This window comes from Microtus pennsylvanicus, chromosome 2 (assembly GCF_037038515.1).
Source record: "Microtus pennsylvanicus isolate mMicPen1 chromosome 2, mMicPen1.hap1, whole genome shotgun sequence".
Taxonomy (NCBI): Eukaryota; Metazoa; Chordata; class Mammalia; order Rodentia; family Cricetidae; genus Microtus; species Microtus pennsylvanicus.
The window spans coordinates 110,784,131-110,803,714 of NC_134580.1; positions in this window are offsets into that span (position 1 = coordinate 110,784,131).

Sequence of the window (19,584 nt, forward strand, 5' to 3'; positions counted from 1 at the left end):
AAACAAATGAAACTTTGTCTATTTTTACATAAAGATTAAATCTTGAACTGGGCACAGTGGCACATGCCTTTAATCCCAGCACTCTGAAGACAGGGTGGATCTTTGTGAGTTTGGGGCCTGCCTGGTTTACATAGGAAATTCCAGGATAGTCAGAACCATGTAGAGAAACCCTATCTCAAAACAAAACACAATAAAAAACAAAAAATCCAAAGAATTAAATATTGGCCAGGCCTGATAGCACAATCCTAGCTACTTGGCAGGTTGAGGTAGGAGGATCACAAATTCAATGCCTGCCAGGGCCAAAGTGAGTTAGGGACCAGCTTGAGCAGCCTGGTGAGGCCTTCTCTCCAAAGACTTCAGGAGACTCAGCTCTGTGGTAGACTCCCTTCCTGGCACTTTTCTTAGCATGCTTACTTGTGTGATACAGGTGATATGTGTGTAGGGTACACACATATCTTAACACATGTGTGCAGTCCATTCGGCTGCTAAACTGTGAACTGCAGGCCAGTTGACCTTAAGCTTCTCTGCCATTTTTCTTTCTCCTCCCATCTCTCCCTAGGAGTACTAGAATCACAGATGCCAATCACCCTTCTGGCTTTTTCTTTTTAACAAAAAAAAAAAAAACAAAAAACAAAACAAGAGTATTGGAGATCAAACCAGGGTTCCCAGGCTTGTGTAAGACCACGGAATCATCCCAGGATATTGTCAGATAAGGTGGTACACTCCTGTAATCCCAGCACCTGGGAAGAAGGGGTGGCAGGATCAGAAATTCAAGGTCATTCATGGCTACTTTAGGTGCTCAGGGCCAATACAGGCTATAGGAGATCTTCTATCGGAGAGAAAAAATCCTTAGAGTCAATAGTAAGTCAAATGTATGCTTTACACGTACACGACCCTGGCTTCAATCCCCAGCACTTTAAGGGAACACTTTTTATTTATTTTATTATTTTTTTATTTATTTAGGTTTTTTCAAGACAGGGTTTCTCTGTGTAACAGCTCTGGCTGTCCTGGAACTTGCTTTGTAGACCAGGATGGCCTCGAACTCACAGGGATCTGCCTGCCTCTGCCTCTTAGTGCAGGAGTCATGGGTGTGCGCCACCACCACCTGGCTGGGGGGGGGGGGGGGTTACCCTTTTCAAATGATTCAACAATTGACTAGTTATAATTTTATTTTACAGAAAATACTGATAACTTCCCTCAAAATGAGCTACTACTGTTTTAAGAATATACCCTGCCTGTAAACAAAAGAACTCTTAAGAGTACTGTTACTGTGTGCTGGGCTTAAATACCCAGTTGCCAACGGCAGCCTGGCAGCCCGCCAAAGCGAGCTGGGACTGGACCCAGGGAGGCAGGGTTTCTTGGCAAGCATGGCACATTAATTATGTGCATGTTTTTGATGAGAAGATTAGAGGCCGTGTTTCTGCTCTCTGTCTACTTCTGACTTGCAGATTCTCACCCCTCCTTTATCATTTTACCTATAGACAAAAAGGAGAGCGGGAACTGACACCACACGGACCTTATCTGATGTAGCTGCAGCGGGCCCTCCTAGAACCGGGCTGCCAGGGAAGGAGCTGGGACACGGATCATCACACCCCAGCGTCAGACCTGGCGCATGGCAGCAGCAAAGGCACCTCCGCAGGACAGACATGCTCAGGAGACATGCTAAGTCCGTGTGGTAGTTCTAGCTGTCATTATTTCATTATCAATGATAAAGTAATGGTGACCAGATCTACTGTTTCCTTCCTTCCTTCCTTCCTTCCTTCCTTCCTTCCTTCCTTCCTCCCTTCCTTCATCTCCTTCCTTCCTTTCTCTCCTTCCTTCTTTCCCTCTTTCCTTCATTCCTTCTTTTGAAACAGGGTCTCACTATGAAGCCTTGGTTAACTTGGAACTTGCTAGGTAGAACAGATTGGACTGGAACTCACAGTGATTCCCTTTCCTCTACCCTCTGAGTCCTGGGATTAAAGACTTGCTCCACTACACCCAGTTCATTGCCTGGATTTGGTCAGGTGTGGTGGTAGACACTGTGAACCCAGCACCTGAGAGGCGGGGGCAGCAGGAGCAGAAGTGTTCAAGGACAATCCAGGTTAAAGACCTTGTATAAATATATATATATATATATATGAATAACAAACACACACATATACATATATATATATATATATGTATATATATATATATAGAGAGAGAGAGAGAGAGAGAGAGAGAGAGAAAGAGTGAGAGGGTCTCTCTACATAGCTCTGGGTCTCCTGGAACTCACACTATGTAGACCAGGCTGGCCTGTTATGATTTTTTATATTTAATCTATTTCTTGTGTGTGTGTATGTGTGTGTGTGCATAAATGCACAGCTGCACTTAATACAGGCCTCCACTCTGCTGCGTGAGCTCACTGACTATCCCAATCATATACTTCCTACGTTTGCTTGACCCAGCCAGGCCTTTAAGTTTGGATTCTAAGTTAACGAAACTAATATCCGATTGTTCATGCACTGATGAGTTAAAGGGAACCTTTATATGAACACTTATTGCTTTTTCCTACTACACAGCAAATTAAGTCCCGGTCTAAGGGCTACAAAGAGAATTTACCCGGACCTCTCAGGATTCACCAGTGGTACTACACAATCAATTCAAGTGACTATATATAAAAATATGACATCAAAAAATTCAAATGTTGTCCTAAAGAAAAAGATGAGAGCCAGGCCTAGGGCTACAGCTTTTGGAAGCTAAGGAGGGAAGATTGGAAGTTCAAGGCCTGGCTGTGCTTTTAAAGTGAGTGTAAAACCAGCCTAGTGAACTTGACAAAAAGAAAAAAAAAAAACCCCGGCATCAAAATACAAAGTGGGAGGGAGCCCGGTGGTAGAGCACTTACCACGTTTCAAAAACAACAAAAGCAGGGGGCTGGAGAGATGGCTCAGTGGTTAAGAGCATTGCCTGCTCTTCCAAAGGTCCTGAGTTCAATTCCCAGCAACCACATGGTGGCTCACAACCATCTGTAATGAGCTCTGGTGCCCTCTTCTAACTCTTCAGAACACTGAATACATAATAAATCTTTTCGAAAAAAATTTAAAAAACAACAAAAGCAAACAAACAAAACAAAACAAACAAATCCAACTAGTTCAGACTCTCAGCACTGCGAGGCTGGTCCAAGTCCCAACTCCTCCAGGGCTGTCTTTCATCTCTCCTTTAAATTCTCCCTGGAGCTGAGGGAGCCGGGCAGTGGTGGCACACGCTTCGGAAGGCAGAGACAGGTGGATCTCTGTGAGTTCGAGACCAGCCTGGTCTACAAGAGCTAGTTCCAGGACAGGCTCTAAAGCTGCAGAGAAACCCTCTCTAGAAAAAACCAAAAATAAATAAATAATAAAAATAAAATCTCCCTGGAACATTTGCTCTGTCCTAGTACGCAAAGGGCGGGGCTACTCCAAGCTGTGGCTCTGTGGTTTCAGAAGGCTAACCCATTGCTCGCTTCCAGTAATCCCCCATTTTTACATACCTAATGTCATACAACGCTGATGAGGGAAAGGAGGAAGCTGTGATGAACACGTAGCCCTCATTCCCGCCGCACACCCTTCGAGGAGAACCCCAGAGTCCTTTCTGTACAGTACTTCAGGGAGCACCCTACAACAGCCTGGACTTAGAAGAACATCTGCACTTCCTATTTAGTTACAAATGTGTTCAAGTCACTACTCCCAAGAAATAGAAACAGTCCCGACATGGCTATTAAATGCTCAGGGCCTTGACTGCACCACTTCCCCCGTAACTCTCTCCAGAAAAAGCATGGTGGCACTCTAGCACATGTGAGTGACATTGACTTTATTACTCCTGTTCTAACTTTATTCATTTATTTTGGTTTATAGAGACAGAGTTTCTCAGTGTTGCTTTGGAACTAGCTCTTAGAGACCAGGCTGACCTCGAACTCACAGAGATCCACCTCCCTCTGCCTCCTGAGTCCTGGGATTAAAGGCACGTGCCACCACTGCCCGGCTCTAATTTATTTTTAAACACAATCTTCAAGCATCCAGACTAAACTCCTCTCATGGTGCAAACAGACTTGTGGTCAACAGTTGCTCCAGCGCTTCGCCATAGAGAAAGTATTTCAGGGCAGATGAGACAGCTTGACCAGAAAAGCCTCCCCCAGCCCAAGCCTGGGGACCTGGGCTGAACTACCGGAACTTCCTGGTAGAAGGAAAGAACTGACACCCGGAAGTCGTCCTCTGACCTCCACGTGCGCCCAGTAACACAGGCATATGCACATGCGCACATCCAAAACTAACAGCCTTTTAGGAAGAATCGGGTTTTATTTTGTTTTATGTATGGGTGTTTTGCTTGCCCTGCCTGTGTACCGTGTGCATGCCTGGTGCCTGTGGAAGAGAAAAGAAAGAATGGGATCCCCCAGAACCGGAGCTATGAACTGTTCTGAGTCATCACGTGGGTGCTGGGATTCAGACCTGGGTCCTCTTGAGGAGTAGCAAACACCCATCTCTCTAGACCTAAAAATAAAATTTCTTTTTGTTTTTGTTTTTTAATTTTCGAGGCAGGGTTTCACTGTAGCTTTGGAGACTGTCCTGGAACTCATTCCAAATAAAATTCCTTAAAGCTGGAAAGAAAATGTGTTTTATTTACGGAGACAGTCCCTCATAAGTTGTAATATGTAACAAAAGAATTCTACACCAAGTTCATTAGCAGTTAAGAACTGTTTTTTTTTTTTGTGGGGTTTTTGTTTATTTGTTGGCTTGGTAGATTAGTATTTTCTTTTTTTTTGTTTTTTTTTTTTTTTGTTTTTTTGAGACAGGGTTTCTCTGTAGCTTTGGAGCCTGTCCTGGAACTCCCTTGGTAGACCAGGCTGGCCTCGAACTCACAGAGATCCGCCTGTCTCTGCCTCCCAAATGCTGGGATTACAGGTGTGCGCCACCACCGCCTGGCCTAGATTAGTATTTTCTAAGAACATTTATATTGCTTTATGTTTTTCAATTTTCAACTTTTGGCCTTTTGAAATAGGATCATTCTGTAGCCCAAGCTTGCCTGATCTTATTGTGTAACCCAGCTGGGTTTAAGGTTCCTGGTAATCCTGCCTCCACCTTCCAAGGGCTAGGATTTCGTGTGTAACTCTTGTCTTTCAATAGAGAACCAATGCATAGGAGACATCTTGCAGACATGAATTTATTTAATCCTCCGAAGTATTAGCATCCTTGAATGGGATGAAGGCCAATGAGGTAGACACGTAGCTGCTTCTGTCTGACTGACTGACTTTATGCAAATTGCTCACTCTCTTCAGGGTTCTTTCTGATCTAGAAAACCAAGATAGAATCTGCCTTATCAAACATAAAATCAAAAAAGAATGCCAAAGCACCTGGTCTAGGAAAAACAAAAATTAATATTTTTTTTTACAGTTGTTAAATACAACCATAAAGAGGTAGCTCGGGTGCTGACTGGATAACCCTTCTCCAACCCCAATTAGCCCTTCTCCAATTGGGATTTTAGAGTTGACCTTGATGGGGTGGGGAACCAGGAAATACTATAAGCCCCTCAGGGCCCTTCTTCCTGAAGAGCGTGTTGGTCAATATTTCCCAGCCACCAGACTTAATAGACTGAGGAACCATGGATTTACTGGGCTGGCTAAAATTCAGATTTTTCTTTCCTTTTATGAGAATCACTGATTCATAACTTGGCTCTGCGTGTCATGAGGCCTGTTTTCCCCAGCTTTAATACAAAGTAATTCCAAGCATGGAAAAACAGCCCCTAAAAAGGATTTCCACTTTACGGCTGTTTCAGTCTTATTAGGGAAGCACAATACATCACACACAACATCGTGGGTTGTTGATGCGAGCTTTAAAACAATGACAAAACCCAAACCAAACCCTCTATGCTGCCAATGGCTGCCCCAAAGGACCCAGACTGACAATTTTTTAACACGATTTTGTTTGTTGTGCTTATGCCTTGTCATAGCTGTTTATCAATCAGGCACTAGCTTTTCTTCTACAGGACCATGCTTTGTAAGAACGGTGATTTAGAGAAATTAAGATATCTTATTAGAATAAAGCAGTATTAGCCAACATTATTTCAGTGACTGGCATCCAACCCCTGAAAACATCCCTTTTCTCTGTGACATTTCAACCCAGTAGGGACCAAAACCCTTCTTCCTCAGCGCTCACATCTTCATCCCTCTGACCACCTCCACTGGCATGCTCCAGTGGCTGCAGCCTACAACATTCAACATTGTAGGTCTAGCTGAAGAAAATAAAAAAGGCCCTGCCTTCTGATTGGTCACATGATTAGCCATGTGACCGATAGCCAGCCAATCAGTTTTTCTCTACAGCCTCAGCTAGGCTACCCTGTCTGTAAGACTTCTGGAACCAGTACCAAAAGGTTTAAAACTAAAGAAATGAGTTCTGTCCGCGTTTCAGAGGCTGAAAAGTTCAAGTCACCTTATCTGCAGCAGGTTCTCCCTCCGAGGGCTCTAAGAAAGCAGCTTCTCTTGGCCTGCAGCTTCACATAGTGCCTGCAATTGGGGCATTCTTAGATTTGCAGAAATGTCTTTGATCTCTGCCTGTCATTTGGAGCATTCTCCTTATATGTCTGTCTTTGAGGTTTTGTGGTGTCGTCCCCAGTGTGTGTCTGTATATATATATCCCGACTGAACTGTGATACACCCTAGCTGCCTGACCTTAACTCGATTACATCCGCAAAGGCCCCATTTCCAGATCAAGGCGCATTTCCAGATATGGCAGTTGAGTCTTGAACAGGACATGGTTCAGCCCATAGCGGATACTCAGGGGTCCCCTGTAGAAGATGCATAGTTGGGGAGGAGGTAGTGAATAACCGGGCCAAGTCCATCATGAATCCAAAGGAGACTGCCAGAACATATGTGGTGTGGAAAACAGACAGGGAGCAACCCCTGGAAGCTGCAGCGTGCGGTCTGCATTGCGTTGCTGCCAGCGGCTCGCTCACTCCCTTGTCATTGCTCACCCCAGTGGCTTTCTCTTCCATCCTGGAAAACCACTGGGCCTAGCTTTAGTTTCTGAATGAGTCACCATGATCAAAATGCCTGATTGGAGGGAGGAGAGCTTTGTCTTGCCTCCTGGTTTCAGAGAACACAGTCTTGTGATGATGGGGACAGCAGAGTGGAAGCAGGAAGCAGAACATCTGTCAGTGGATGGATGATGCAGAGGATTGGTCCTCTGTCCAGGAAGCCCGGGAAGCTAGAGCCAGAAGTAGGCATAACCTTCACAGTCTCACTCCCAGCCACCATCCAGGCTCCATTTTCAAGAAGCTACAGTAATCAGCTGGGCAGTGGTGACACACACCTTTAATCCCAGCACTTAGGAGGCAGAGGCAGGCAGATCTTTGTGAGTTTGAGGCCAGCCTGGTCTACAAGAGCTAGCTAGTTCCAGGACAGGCTCCAAAGCTACAGAGAAACCCTGTCTTAAAAAACCAAAAGAAAGAAGAAGAAGAAGAAGAAGAAGAAGAAGAAGAAGAAGAAGAAGAAGAAGAAGAAGAAGAAGAAGAAGAAGAAGAAGAAGCAGCAGCAGCAGCAGCAGCAGCAGCAGCAGCAGCTACAGTAACCAAAACTTCTCTCAGAGACCTGAACCTTCACAACATGGACCTGTAGGGGACATTCAGATTCAACCTTTAGTAGTCTTTGACCAAAGGAATAACTTCCCCAAAGTCAGTGTACAAACAGGTGATGGGACCGACAAACAAGTTCATCAGCCAAGGAGAAAAATTAGGATTCACAGAGGGGTAATAAGTCTTTGTGGAGACAAAGTTTTAAAATTTATTACATGTATTTGTGTATGTTGGAGGGACAGTCCACATGCCAGACTGGACATATGAAAGTCAGAGGACAGCTCTCAGGAGAGGGCTTGGGGATCCGAACTCAGGTTCTCAGAATTTGTGGCCATCACCTTTTACCACTTGAGCCATCCCGCTGCTATCACAAAGACAAATTTCTAGCATAGAAACTATCCTTTGATAGATGTCTGGGTCCTTATTTGCTTTGAGACAGGGTCTCCCTACGTAGCTCTGGCTACCCTTGAACTCATAATCCTCCTGCCCCATCTCCTAGAAGATGGGGAAATTGCAGAACTATGCCACAATGCTTGATTTACCTCTGCCTTTTTGACAGGGTCTCACACTGTAGCTTAGGCTGGCCTGGAACTCACTATATATCCCAGGCTAGCCTCCAACTCACAGCAATCCTCCTGCCCATGCCTTCCAAATGCTGGAATTACTGACAGGAGCTACTATGTTCTGCTATCTCTACTTTTATTTTTTATTTTATTTATTTATATTTTAGGGGTTTTTTTGCTATCTCTACTTTTAAAAGAGTAAAATGCCGATTAAAATTGTGATGAAAGCCCAGTATAAGAATGTAGTTCTGTAATTCCTTCTACTCAGGAAGCTGAGGCCGGAAAACCACACATTCAAGGTCAGTCTGGGCCACAGAATAAGTTTAAATCCAGTTTAGGAGACTTAGCAAGATCTTGTCTAAACAAACAAACAAAAAGTAAAACAGGGTCAAGGACGTAATTCAGTGACAGAGCACCAGCTAGTGTGTGCAAGGCTGCAGGTTCGATCCCCAGTCGTTCCCCCACACACAAATGCACACACACACACACACACACACACACACACACACACACACACAAGCCAGGAAAGAGAGAGAGAGAGCACTTAAAATGAAGCTAGACTTGGCAACACACACCTGTTAATGTCAGCATTTATTTATTTATTTATTTTTGGTTTTTCGAGACAGGGTTTCTCTGCAGCTTTGGAGCCTGTCCTGGAACTAGCTCTTGTAGCCCAGGCTGGCCTCAAACTCACAGAGATCTGCCTACCTCTGCCTCCTGAGTGCTGGGATTAAAGGCGTGCACCACCACCGCCCGGCTGCCAGCATTTTCTTGCTGAGGAAGGAGGAACATGAAATTGAGTCAATCTGGCTACATAGGATGACTCTGTCTTAAAAGAAGAAGGGGTGGGGCGGGGGGAGGCTATTTTTAACCCAGTGTGGTGAGACACATCTGTAATCTGTCTGCATTTGGGAATGGAGGCAGGAGGACCCAGCATCCAAAGTCATCCTCCACTACTTTCCGAGCTGCAGGATAGCCTGCGCTAAAGATTGTGGGGAAGCAGAGAGGGAAGCTGGGTGTGGCGGTGCACACCTTTAATCCCAGCACGAGGGAGGTAGAGCAGACAGATCTGAGTTTGATGCCAGTCTGGTTTACAGAGTGAGTTCCAGGACAGCCAGGACTACACAGTGAGACCCTGTGAGACCATGTTTCAAATAATAATAATAAATAAATAAAAGAAAGCGTGTAAGTCACCAATGTGTTGGTACACGTTTAAGAATGTGCTCTAGGACAATAAAGCATCTGGTGTTGCATGTGCCAATCACAGTGGTATAAATATTCCCCACAGTCATCTCCAGCCACCAACATGTCATCACCAAACGCTGAGATAGGACAAGCTGTACAACGGTTTATCAAATTTTCTGCAAAAGCAAGTGGCTCTCACGAGCACAATAAGCTGGAGCCTTGTAAACTGGGAGGCAAAAAAGCTGGGGCATTTATCTTTCAACTCCAGCTCTTACTGTTAGAAGACTAATTCCAGGGCCATAAAAATTCCACCTGCTGGCTTGCCTCAGTCAAGGCAGTGACCAGAAAATACTTTCAGACGGATAGAAGAAACAGGAAGCCATAAACATATAAAAGAGCTGTGTGCAGGTGACTTTCAGGGCAGGCAGAAAGCAGGGTGAGTTGACAAGGAATATACTTCCTGGAAAACATGGCTCCCCTCTCCCTAAATGGTGCTGGGAACCTTTCACAGGTTAGGCAGGCCTTGTGCCTGTGAGCTATGCTTCCAGCTCCCAAATCAGGAGACCAGAGTCAAAGAACACGTGTACTAAGTCCTCCTGATGGGGCGCTCTGGCCAGGCTGTGTTCCTGCAACCCCAGGTTGTGCAGCTAGTTCTAAGCATTCCTCAGAGCTCTGAGTACAGCTACTTCTCTACACCTAATTCTAGGGCCTTGCAGCTTCTGATACCTACCTGTTTGGGTGACTATAAAAAGATATAATGGACCAGGTGGCTTAGGAGCAACAGAGTTGTTCCTCGTAGTTCTGCAGGCAGGAAGTTCAAGATCAAGGCACTGGCTGACTGATGAGGGCTGCTTCCTGGTTCCTAGATGGCTCTCAAGAGTCTCCTATTATAAGGGCACTAATGACAATGCGGGGGCTCCTCCCTCATATCCTAATAACTTTCCAGAAGTCCCACCCCCAACCATCGTCACCTTCTGAGTTGGCATTTCTACCTGTGAGCCTCAAGACACACGAATACTCAAACTATACAACCATCCTTGGGAAACTCTTTTCAAACATTAGCTTGCAGGGCCCTCATGGGAAGCCCTGTTAGATGGGAAAGTGACTTGATAGTCCCCAGGGGGCAGCTTCTCATTTGACAGCTTTGAGGAGCTCTAAGTGACATCTTTGGCATCTGTGGTCCCTGCTATTCCTTTGAAGTTCTTTGGCTGGAGAATGTTCTCAATGGAGCCAGGTGTGGTGGTAAAAGCCTTTAATCCAGCATTTGGGAGGTAAAGGCAAGGAGATCTCAGTGAGTTCTAGGCCACCCTGGTCTACATAGTGACTTATAAGTTAGCCAGGGCAGCAAAGAGGATCTTGGGTTTGCCTCTTGCGCATTCACTGGGTGATGTAGGTGGGTCTTCTATCTATCTATCTATCTATCTATCTATCTATCTATCTATCTATCTATCTATCTATCTATTGTTTCGTTGGTTAATTAATAAAGAAACTGCCTTGGCCTTTGATAGGACAGAAAATTAGGTAGGCGGAGTAGACAGAACAGAATGCTGAAAAAAAAGACAAGTCAGGCAGTCTCCATGATTCTCCCACCCGAGACACACGCAGGTTAAGATCTTTCCTGGTAAGCCACCACCTAATGGTGCCGCACACATTAATAAATATGGGTTAAAGCAAGATGTGAGAGTTAGCCAATAAGAGGCTGAAACTAATGGGCCAGGCATTGTTTAAAAGAATACAGTTTCCGTGTAATTATTTCGGGTGTAAAGCTAGCCGGGTGGTGGGACACAGCCTGCCGCTCCCACCACTACAGAGTGACGCCCATGAGGGAGCTGGGCGGGACCGCAGCCCTCCGCTCCTTTCTACAACTGGGCTGCAATTCAGAATTTTAAATTCATTCTCTACAGCTTTACTTTGTCTTGCTACCAATGCTCCAGAGTTATGAAATCACTTTTAATGCCTGGGACAATATTTACACAAAAGGTGACCATCAAACATCAAGACTGTAACTCTACATCTTTGGTTCTAGTTTTCTTGCTTTAAGCATGTCAGTTGTTGAGAGTCTTGCTATGTTACCCAAGCTGTTCTTTGATTTTCAATCCTCCTGCCTCAGCCTCCTGAGTGCTGAGATTGACAGCATGAACACCAAAGCCTGGCCTTTGGTTCCAGCGTCACTACCCCCCCCCCCACCTCTGTAAGAGACCTTGGGTGAGTCAGCTACTATGATTCTTCTACAAGCTAAGGTTGGAATTCAGAAAACAATACCCCAAGGTGAAGGTCTCAGAAGCTTAAGGTGGTTTCTGCCCTTCCCCTGCCCTCTTTTTTCATTTTTCCACCTCCTGAAAGGCAATCACAGAAATCTGAATTCTTTCCCCAGGCAGGTCGTAGATGCAACAGCACTCAAACTCTCTGGGATTCTCTTGGGTCAGCCTCCTGGGTGTTGGGATTACAGGAATGCACCATTATGCTGTGCTCGAAATTGATGCTTTTAAAGGAATGTGAAAATGCCTTTGTTTTTCCACCCTTTTCAAGAAAGAAACCACCTCTGGTTCCTGCCCAGTGGCCCCAGGCCTTCTACAGATAGAACCGGGCATTTACCTTTCTTTGTTTCTGTCCCTTATCTGTCAAGAGGGTTCTGGTGATACTTGGTGACATGACTAGACCTGTTGTGTGGACATCTGTCTGTTCCAGTCAACACACTGTGAAAGCAGATCTGTTAAACTCACTCTTCCCGCTCTCTGACACCGCGGTCACTTCCCACACTGGATGGCTTCAGCGGTTATTATTGTGGCTGGGAAGCGGTGACTAGGCAGTTTGTAATTTTCAGCAAACCTTGAGACTACTTTAACGTTACGTGAGACGTGGACCATGCTTATTTTCCAGTCAGAACAGCTTCAGAAGAGTGAGCACGGAGAATGCAGTTAAAGGAACCATATGACACCCTCCGTGTCATTTCATTGCCTTCTGAAAATCAATGGCCGATTCTTAGCTGTTAGTAGGACCGTCCACCTGCCCAGCCTGGGGTTCCTTTACTCCATTTCCAAGTGCATCTCCCTGTTATCCTCAGGTCCTTGTTGAAACCTTACGTTGAAGAAAAGCATCCTCTGCTTCTTTACCTTCCTGAAGCGTTCTCATCACGACTTGAGATCTTAGATTAAACTCTATGACATTGGAAGTCTTTACCAAGTCAAGAACCAGCCCAAGGACAGGGGTTTGATCTGATCAAGAGGGCACATCAAAGGGACAGAATACCAGGCCCGGAGGTGTAGCTCAGCGGTAACACCCTTGCCTAGCAGGTGTTAGGCTCTAAGTTCCATTCCTCCACACCACAAAACAAAACAAACAACTACAAAAACTATAGTGACTGATAGTGGTTTCCAAAGTGCCCAGTCTGCCGGGCAGTGGTGGCACATGCATGCCTTTAATCCCAGCACTTGGGAGGCAAAGGCAGGTGGATCTCTGTGAGTTCGAGGCCAGCCTGGTCTACAAGAGCTAGTTCCAGGACAGGAACCAAAAGCTACGGAGAAACCCTGTCTCAAAAAAAAACAAAAAAAAAAAAAAAAAAAAAAAACCCAAAGTGCCCAGTACTGGTTCATGCTCAAGAAAAAAGTTCATGATAAAATTGTTTGGTTTAATCTTAAGAAAAGCCACTCCACCGATACAAATAACTCCAATTAGACCCAGATTAGACCAAATTAAGATGCCTGCGTTTAATAAATGCAGCACTCTTGGTGGACCAAAGACAACAGTGGCAGGGATAGGAGCCCGTGCAAACCCCAGAGAACACGTATTCCTTTTCCCAGAGCCCGAGCCTAAATAACCTGTGGGAGTGGTCCTGACCCTCCCCAGGGGAGGGGTCAGCACTTGGCAGGCTGGGAGTTGGAGTCCGGACCAACGCAACTCCCAGGCCTGGGGCTGGGCTGAAGCTCCCAACTTAATATGACAAAAACAGTGGACATTCCCTGACAGGGTTTCTCTACATAGTCCCGGCTGTCCTGGGACTTGCTTCATAGACCAGACTGGCCTCAAACTCACTGCCTCTTCCTCCCAAGTACACCAAGTACATACCATTAAAGGCGTGCACCACCGTCGCCCAGTGATATTTCTTCTTAAATGTTATCCATGTACACATTCTTGATTAAAAGTATCCCTGAGCACTGAGCAAAGAGCTACGAGATGCTCAAAAGAACACAATAGCCCCTGTGCTGCTGGATGCGGGAATCATTTGAGTGTAGGAGTGATCACGCTGAAGAAACACAACTATGGATAAAGAGGAGGAAATGCTTGTGGTCAGGCATTAACTTTTATTACTAGTGTCCCTGCTGGTCTCAGTAGTGGGTACTGTTCTTTGACAAATGAATTTAGTTGGGTAACATTGTTCTAAGCAAGTCAATAGGAGCCACACCTCCATTCTGGATTCTTGTTTTCCTTTAAGATCAAATCCAGTCTTATTAATACAGCTTAATGGTGATGAGATGCTTGCATTATGGGAGTGGCAAGGAGTGGGCTGCTGAGTTCAACTCCTATACTATAAAAGGCAAACAAATAAACCCAACTTTATTAAATGCCTATTCATCCATCCTTGGGTGCTTGATGTCTCTCCCTGCCCTATGGTAAAATTGGAATCATGCATAAACTCTACTGTTCTCTTACCCTGCTCCTGGCCTTGGGAAACAAAGCTACAGAAAGTCACACAGCCAAACAGCTCCATCACACAGAAGCCCAGTAGCCTTCACAAGGATTTCTACTGTGCTTCTGGTCAATTCCCTCTTTCATTTCTTGGATTAATTTTGCTGCAGAACAAACTCTGAAATGTACTGGCCTCAAACAACCATTTCATTATCTCCCTCGGTGCTGCTGGCTGACCAGGCTCAGCTGGGGACTCAGGGTTTCTCACAGAGCTGATCCTGCCTGGGCCACATGATGGCTGCTTTGCTCATGCGTGGCCTTTCAGCTGGAATGATTGGAACAGGCATCTCTCCGTTTTCACCATAGCATCTCCGTTTTCACCACAGCTCCTTTCCACACGGACTTCGTCACAGCATGGGGCTCTAAAGAAAGACACCTTTCCTTCCCCTGGAGTGGCTATTCTACAGTTACCACAGTAATCTAGTTAAGTAATAGATTGGGGTTTTGGTTTGTTGTTTGTTTGTTTTTTAAGTCTAGGGAGGAAATAAGCTCTGATAAATACAAACTAAGGGATGTTTTGATTCTAAAGCAACACTGTGACCTATTCAAGGACATGTCAGCATCTTCTGCCTTTTCCTACGTCTCAAAACACATTTATGCACACAATAATGATTTCTCTTCAAACCTAGCACATGGAATTCAGGCAGGTAGAAATCGGAGGTATAAAGATCAGGACTTCAGGACCTGCTTGTGTTTCATAAGAATCTGCCTCAAGCTGGGTGGTGGCGGCACATGCCTTTAATCTCAACACTTGGGAAGCAAAGGTGTGTGCATCTCTGTGAGTTCAAGGCCAGCCTGGTCTACAGAGCAAGTGCCAGGACAGGCTCCAAAGCTACACAGAGAAACCCTGTCTCGAAAAACAAACAAATCTGTCTCAAAAATAAAGCAATGCTCCCTACCTATACCTTGGATCCTTCACATCTAATCCTCTTTTCTAAAATGTACCTGTTATATACCTGAGTTTGAAAAAAAATCATCATTAAAATATACAAACTTGTCTGGGAGGTTGTAACATTGCTCTCTGCAGTCCAATCTCAGTGAAGTATTCTGTATCTACCAAGCGCTAAGAGCTGCTTGGTTTAGGCTCTGGTTTAAGATCTCTCAGGAAGACTGCATTCGAGATGGCTGCCAGGCATGTAGCTATCTGAAACTCTGCTAGGGTCGGAAGATTCATCTCCAAGATGGATCCTGGTCCTCGGGGAGATGCTTCACTGTCTTTCTGGTTGCCTCTCCACAGATTGTTTCAGTGTTCTTTGGACATGTGGCTGCCTTCCCCAAGAGTACAAAATCCAGAGAAAACAAGCAAGCGAAAGGCCACTGTGACTTTTGTGGCCTAGTCTTGGAAGTCATCCCACAGCATTTCCACGGTGTCCTGTCAGACACAACGGCCAGCTGTGGTCAGTGAGAGAGGACGACAGGGGAAGAGATGGCCGAGTGACTGAGCTAGTCCAGAGGGAGACAGATGCAGGGATGCAGCGTTAGACCCCAGGGCAGTCAGAAAAGGCAAGTGCTGACTTAGCTCCTGGGCCTGGGAGAGAAACAGCTCAGCAGTCAGCAGTCCCCCGCATGGCAGCAGAAGATAAGTGAAAACAGAGAGGACAATGACACCAACTCCTCCTTTTTCTGTTATTCCTGCACAAACAACAGAAGTGGGCTGTCCATGCTTGGTCATTTTCAATTTCTCGGCTGAACTACAAGAAGAATATTTCTCTTGAAATAGTAATTAGCTTCATGATGACGATAGGAAGACATTTTTTGTTTGTTTAGTTTTTTGTGTTTTTTTTTTTTTGGCAAGGTTTCTCTGTGTAGCTTTGGTGCCTGTCCTGGAACCATAGCTCTTGTAGACCAGGCTGGTTTCGAACTCACAGAGATCCACCTGCCTCCACCTCCTGAGTGCTGGGATTAAAGGTGTGCACTAGCACTGCCTGGCCAGGAAGACATTTTTCAACTTCTAACAAGAAATCAGGGTCACCCCACAACAAGGATGTAGCCAGGAAGCTCTCCCGTGCCAATATCATTAAGAGTTAATTTGCAGAACAATCGTGTCCAGGGTTCGTGCTGGGATGAAAGGAGATGATTTTCTAGTACGCCTTAATTGAAAACCCGAAGCAAAGCGGACTTTGTGATCCAAACAGGAAGGGAACACTGGGTTGCTGTGTTCTGATGGTAACCTTAGAGCTTTGTTCTTTCACAACGTGCAGGGAAGCAAAAGGCCTTAAAACTACTTTCATCTGGACCTGAGCTTTTGGAAGCGTGCCCTCTCTGGTCTGTGTCCACTTCCCTCTGGCCGGCTCTTCCCCTCCCCTCACCTCATCGGCTTTCATCAGAGGCAGCAAGGGCATCTATGTTGCCCAACCCCACACGTGTTTCTGTTTTCAGGTTTTCTTACCTAAGCAAGGCCAGTCAGTCGATCACCCGCTGTTTCTGTAATGTTCTAGTACCCGGAATGTCCCTTTCTCGCTGTTTGCCACATCTTTGGCTATCTGTGGACTGCCACTCTTCCGCCTCTGAATGTTGAGTATCCTAAGTGCTTTGGGCCATACCTGTGTCCTTCCGTGTGATCTTATCCAATTCAATAGCTTTGATGCCATCAGATGCCGTATGCTAAGATTTATGTTCCTCGCCCTATCTCTCCCTGCAGCTTGAGATAACTATATGCAAACTGTGTTGCTGATGTTTTCATTAGGGAATCCACAGCCATCCAGATGTGCTACCTGCTGCTCTTCCTTACCATCCAAACCTGTTGCTCCACCCTAAGCCTTACCTGCCTCGAAACAGCACCACCTGTCATTTAGATGCCCTGCCTGGGTTTGTCTTTCCCCTCGCTCTCTGCATCCAGTACATCCAAGGTGCTGTCTATTCTATCTCCAAAACTCAGCACAAACATGGCCGCCTCTATCATTGCCCATCTCCTGTTCTGGTCAACCTATTCTTATTACAGAAATATATATATGAGAAATAAAAACCATATTATACTAGCATTTATACAACACACTTCAATGGATTCCTACTTCCCATAGAATTGAAAATAAACTTGTACTTGATGAAACATATCTATACTACCAGCCTTTGGGAGACTGAAGTCTTCAAGACCCTGTCTCCAAAAGCATTAGATCCAGTAGGTAAGTAGATAAATAGAGAGATAGACAGACTGATAGAAACTTGCAGAACCCTCTAAGCTGGGGAAAGGGATTTTTGTTTGTTTGTTTTATATATATGCATGTATGTCTGTGTGGATGAGTGCTGGTGCCCACAGAGACCGGAGGCATTAGAACCTCTCGAGCTGGAGCCACAGGCACTGTAAGCCACCTGATAGGGGTGCTGGGAGCCCTTCCTGGGTCTTCTACAAGAGCTCTGAACTTCTGATCTATCTCTCCAGCTCCGGGAATTCTCACCGCCCTCCCAAACTCATTTCATGTAACTGGTTTTGGTTCAGTACTCCAATCCTGCCAAGCCAAAGGTCTTCACATCTGCGGTTCCATTCCCCTAGAAACTCTTTCCCTCTTCCTTTAGGTCCCTCAGCATGGCCTCCCCTATCCATCGTATCTGAAACAAGTCATTCTGCTCCTTTATGGCTTGGCTCTTCTCTTCCCATCATCACAGTAAATCCTGTAGTGCTAAGGCTAGCCCAGTTTTCCCACAGCCAAGCCAAGGAACACGTTAGATCTAAGAAAAGGGAAAAGAGCATGCCCTTTTCTTTCCCTTCTGTGTGTGCTCGCCTCTGCACAGCAGCGCTCAAATCTACATGTTGATAAGACACAGCGGCACGTGACAATAAAAATGAGAACGCTCCTGAGCCCTTTTCAGTGAAAACCAGTTCCTGTTTTTCTGTAGGCTGGGCCCTCGATGACACAGCTGTACTCAACAGAGCAAGTAGACACTGGGAGACTTTTCTCACGGCAAGCCTCGTTTCCGGTGTTTCTCACTCGAGTCTGTTGTTATTCTCCTTTGCCCCTTCTCTACGACCAAGGTCCCAGGAGATGGACACAGGAACAAGAAAGGAAGACTTGAACGCAACTTAAATGCCGTGTGAGTGCATGAAGGAAACCCCAGATTAGGTTCTGGCACTTAGGAAGTCTTACATTCCTGGGAAATCCAACATTCTAGAGCCACACCAGCCCAGCATCTCATTCAGGGCTTGGGAAGGCATTTAGTGTGCATTCAGGGTGCAGCCTCTCACGACAAGGCCCTTTATGTCATATATGCTGAGCTGACAACAGATCTAATACTTATCTGTTTAGTTTGTTGTTTATGTTTGTGCTTTTTTTGCATATTGTTTGCAGCCCAGGCAGGCCTAAAAGTTGAAATTCCCTTGCCGCAGTCTCCCAGGTGCTGGGATCGCGGACGTGCATCATCACACCTGACGATCTTTTGCTTTTGACGTCGCTGGGCTTCAAAATGTTGATCACTAGTCAAGTTTTCAGCCGAATTGAATGCATGGGCACGCCTCACCTGCCTTCAGCATACAAAAAAAAAAAAACCACAAATCACCTTTGTTGACTTTGTTGATCCTGAATGTCTAGTTCACAGGGGAGTCCCCGGAGAACCATGCTCCAAGGAAACAAAAATCTTTTATATGTGTCAATAGATCCAATCTTCTGATTGTGGTAAAATGCTTGCTTATCACGTGCGAGGACTCAGGTTTGATCCCCGCCTCTGGAAAGAATTAGGACATAAGGAAGTCATAATGTGGTGAGTGGGCAAATAAAGTTCCTTAGGAAGAACAGAGCTGTGTCAGCAAAGCATTTTCATATAAATAAACTGCCTTTCGTGTTAAGAAAAAAGTGAGTCGCCAGACACCACAGGGTCAAAGACCCAAGGCTCCCATGTCCTTGAGGAAACCCATCCTGTTTACATTAATTTCTCTAAGGAAGAAGCCTTAGTGCAGAGCTGAAATCCTTTCTGTGTTTTCTCCTGCCATCTTCATGAAGTTTTGATTCAGGACTCAGTGGAAAATTCAAACCAACACCAAATAAACATTAGCGGCATTGTCTTTCTTAGTTGCTGGTGCTGAGGCTTGGCCCAGGCCTTGGCAAATAGTCTCCAACCTCAGTCCAGAAACCTTAACTAATTAATTTTTCTTTCTTTCTTTTCTGTCTCCTTCCTCCTTCCTTCCTTCCTTCCTTCCTTCCTTCCTTCCTTCCTTCCTTCCTTCCTTCCTTCCTTCCTTTCTTTGTTAAACAGGGTCTCACTATGTAGCCCTGGCTGGCCTGGAACTTGATATGTAGACCAGGCTAGCCTCAAACTCAGAGAGATCTGCCTGCTTCTGCCTGCCCAGTGTTAGGATTAAAGGTTTGTGCCACTACACCTAGAAACCTTAATTTTAGAATAAAGGCCAGGCTATTGAATTAAGAGATTTTTCATAAACAGCTAAGCAGACTGTATCTCAAGACTGCTTTTGTTTCCTTCTTTATGAGAGGAATTATTTTTATAGGAGATAGGCGCTTCCGATTCCCCCAGCTTTCCAGTTCCTCCTTTTGGTTTTATGGGACAAGGTCTACAGCCCAGGCTGTCCCTAAAGTCGCCCTCTTGCCTTTGTCTCCTGACAGAGTTCTGGGATAGACATGAGGTACCCTACTGGCTTTTGTCC